Raw genomic sequence first — 4149 nt, 5'->3', positions numbered from 1 at the left:
CGGGAGCGTGCGGGCTCGGGGCGCGCGGGGCCGTGTTCCTGCCGGAACCAGCCCAACCTCCTTCTGCCCCCAGCGTGAGGCCCGCACCCCCCGGTAAGGCCCGGCTCCGCCGCTCCCGCCCCAGGCCGCTGTGACAGTCTAGTTCGTTGGGGCGCTGGGAGTCCCCCGAGCGTGCACCCACCTCTGGCACAAATGGCATTTAAAGTATAAATGGCTTCTAAACTCTTGTGATGGCTCCTGGCTGGGTTTCCAGGCCAGGGCAGATGTTGTCCCCCGGGCTGAAGGCTGGCAGGATTCGGTGCGTTACTGCTCTCACCTCCGGCACAGCTTAAACCTCTCAGGTACAAGGCACTAAAGGGTTCATGTCTTTAATGCTTTCGAGTCCCCCGATATATTTTGGTATATTAATGGAAGGTGAGATTGTCACCAAAACTGCGGGAAAAACAAAAACCTTCCAACAACATTTTTACTGTTAGAGAATCAAGGCATTACTTTATTCTGGCCATCATGTTGTTCTGGCCAGGATGTGCAACAGAAATAATTTCAATCCACACATAGCCCAGGCGTGCAGAGAAAATCACTCCATGACACATCCAACACTCAAACCAGCATTGAAAACTATTCCAGGAGCTGAAAATATTCCCCTCCTGAACAGACTTTAGGCAAGTAAAGGAAATTGCTTAAAGTGCTTCTGTTTTGGGCATGCTTGTGGCCCAAGGCATTTATTTATTTAATAAATGTTCCAAAGTGATTACCAGTTCCTTAAAAAGACTGAACCTTGGCTGAAGAATCCATTTTGCAGACCTTTACGATCGTATTTCAATGGGTTTAAGGTACTTAAGTTTTTTCTTAGAGGTGTTATTTCTACTTCAGCCTAAAACTTGCAAGATATCTTGTGAGGGTTACTGTGAATTGCTTGAAAGGCTTAAAATTCTCTTTGAGGAGTGAACCGACCTTTTCTGAAAAAGAAAGGTTTATAGGAAGGCAAACCTGTTAGCTGTATTTGATCTTTTCCATCTTTAAAGAAAATACATGTTTGTATGTCACTAATACATGAAGTGATACACACCTCTAAACTGGTTTTATCGGTACTGATACAGATATTGAACACATACACATCTTGCTGATAGGAGGAAGTACTCTTCATCTCAGGAGGGCATGGAAGAGCTCAAATCCAGGTGGATTTTATGGTTTTTAGAAATTATCTTAGGAAGACTAAGATTGCAATAAAGCCTAGGTGATAATTTTCCTGAGAAGAATGCTTTTTTTTCAGTGAAGTCTATCAGCTTGTTTGATGTTCAGAAACCTTTCTGAAATGAAGGTTGAATGATATATTTAGCTTTTAGCCAGCATTTTCGGCACCACTTTTTTGCTAGCTCTAGTGATAGTTGACACCTGAACGCACAAGCCAAGTCATCCCATGTAGTCTGAATGGGATTTTTGTCTCTACATATTCTGCTTTTGAGCATGTTCGTTTTGCACTTGCTGTAAGTTTTATTTCTCAAGTGCTTTATGACTTCCTTTGAAGCAGAGGAAGGTTGAGTTGCACTTTAAGTGGTGGCAAATTGCAAATACCCAGCACGTGTTCCAGGCAGTATTTCACACTCCCCTATAGCACAGTGTTTCCTTTTAATGGTGAGAACATGAGAGCTTGTTGCATGTGCCAGGGGTAAAGGATGAGTTAAAAGCTCTCTGGGCTTTCGTAGAGGCATGTATCCTCAAATTGAGACAATTCAGCTGACAGATGTGGTAGCTGTTACTGCAGTTGTTCAAAATACGGTACTTTTGTTAGCCAGGAATAATTCCAATATAGATGCACCCGGCAACAAACTACGAATGGTGTAAATAAATTCTGGTCCCCTCTGCCTGAAATGAGCAGCGTGCTGGATTTGCTCTCTGAGGGAGGTCTTTGTTTTATAACTATGGGAAACTGCAGTTGTTCTCATTATCATTATTCTGTCTTGGAGTAACGTTGTTAATGAAGCTATAGGGTATTTTTGTTTAGCAAAAGATGTTCATACGTGTGGGGTTTTAACTGTTTAGAAACACTGGCTAAATACTGGCAAGGGCACTGCGTGTGTTTTCACAAGAGTGAGAACTCCCCAAAGCAACGGCTTGAGTTGCTTTGAATGCGGTGATCGCAATTGGCTGTTAAAAGCACTTGGCACATCCTCTCTGTGTTAATGGATGTCCTTACCAGTATTCATTGCTCTGTTGTCACCCAAGGAGGGGATGATGAGAGAGCAGCTCCCTGGGAAGCCTCTGCAGTCGTGCTCCTTCCTTAGAAGGACCGTAAAAGAGGGACTGTTTCATGCATCCATGAGCTTTATCACCTTATTTACTCATATGCATCAAAAGTGATATTCATACTAGTTTCTCATATTGTACTTATCGTGGATTTATTGTTGGTTTATTTAATTCTTCCTATCACTTACCTGTGGAAATTAATTAAAATTTGTTTTATTGGAAGAATCCTTCAGAACACCTTCCAGCAGGCAAGACTAGAAGGAAGTGCAGTTAGAGATGCAGAGATTATAAAGAAAAGCGAGTTTTGCATAGCAAGTGCTTGGATTTCTGGAAGGCTCAGTGGAAGTCAGCATGAGGGAGCCCTTGGGTGTGAAGGTGAAATGACCAAATACTGCGCCTGTGCCTCTTTCCCCTCTGAAACGCCATTCACTTGCATGAAATCTAACTTCTAAGTTTCTACTTGCTGTCCATTTCACTTCCTCTGTCAGACCTTTGAAAACTACTGGTAGAGAGAATGCATCTAAAAGGCACCGGTTTGATCCTCATTATAATGTCCTTGATTTGAGTGTCTATTAGACAAGAAAAAGTAATTTGTTAAAAAAATTAAGAGTGGAAGCATCAATCCCAGGTCTCATGCCACAGCTCATCTGAGAGAAAATGAATTGTCTTTCAGTGCTACAAACTCTGTAAATCAATCTGTTGCTACTGGATGACATTCCCATATAATTGCCCATGAATGCAAACTCAAGTACTTCAAGTATTCACAGATGCTGAACATCAGAAATAAAGATTATAGTAAATCAGATGTCATGAATATGGATATTTATGTTGCCAGTAAATAGTCTGAGTTATCTAAATTAAAATTCAAAATTATATACTGCAAAGGAAGTGTTCTTTTTTTTTTTTTTTTTTAAGAGTTGGAAAACATTTGCAGTATTCTTCCTGTCATTACTATGCACATAATAATCATGTGAAGCAAATGATACTTCTTTTCATGCTGCTTGTTTTAAATAGCTTTTATTTCTCAAATTGGTCTTAAAAATAGACTAAGGGAGTGCTGTAAAAAGCAGTGGGCCATGGATCTGGTTTGAAGCCACTGACCGCCAGCAAAATCGCTGGCCTGTTTTCTGTTGTGACAGTAAGGATTCTGGACTGAGGCAACAGCATGGAAAAACAGTTCATGTCGATTAAATGTAACATATAAGTTATGATTTAAAAATGTTTTTTGGGCTTAGGCACATGGCAACCAGAAGCCCTAAACACCTTCATGGGGCTGCTGTTGTCACTTGGGCAGCAGCTTGAGAAGTGTCTTGCTCTAAGCTGCCAGACTTTCTGCTGGAGTGGCTGAAGCAAGTGCACATACTCCATCTGCTCTGCAGGCTGATGTGTGTGGGTAGAAGATGCTTCAAGAGAGGGGCTGCAAACAGTGAAAGCACCAGGAGCTTCTGAAATGCATTGCAGCTGTTCCCTTGTAGCTCTGGCAGAGGTGAGACAGAGCATTAAGACTGGAGAGTAAAGATGCTACATCTTCTCTCCTAGATATCTGTCCTGCCTCTTCAGAGGTTGTCATGCCTCAGACAAGGACACACAATTTTCTTGTGGATTGGTTTGATAGCTGAAGGCACACACTGCTCCCAGTGTCTGCATCTGTGCCAACCTGAGAAGTGCTGGGAGTGCTTCAGGGGTGGATGGTGAGCCTGCCATAGAAGCAGAGTGGATAGTTGCAGGAGTGGTATCTTCACCTCTTTTCTACTTAACCTGTGTCAAAAATCTTTCAGAAATCTGTGTCTGTTTAATCCTCACTGCCACAGTCAGCACCTGCAGGGCTTAATTACATGCATTGGTCTCACCTGAGACTTCCATCCATACTCCTTGCTCGAGAATGCAGGAGCCTCACTTAAG

The sequence above is a fragment of the Corvus brachyrhynchos genome, unplaced genomic scaffold (assembly GCF_000691975.1).
Source record: "Corvus brachyrhynchos isolate BGI_N302 unplaced genomic scaffold, ASM69197v1 scaffold262, whole genome shotgun sequence".
Taxonomy (NCBI): Eukaryota; Metazoa; Chordata; class Aves; order Passeriformes; family Corvidae; genus Corvus; species Corvus brachyrhynchos.
Note: the sequence above shows the minus strand (reverse complement) of the source record.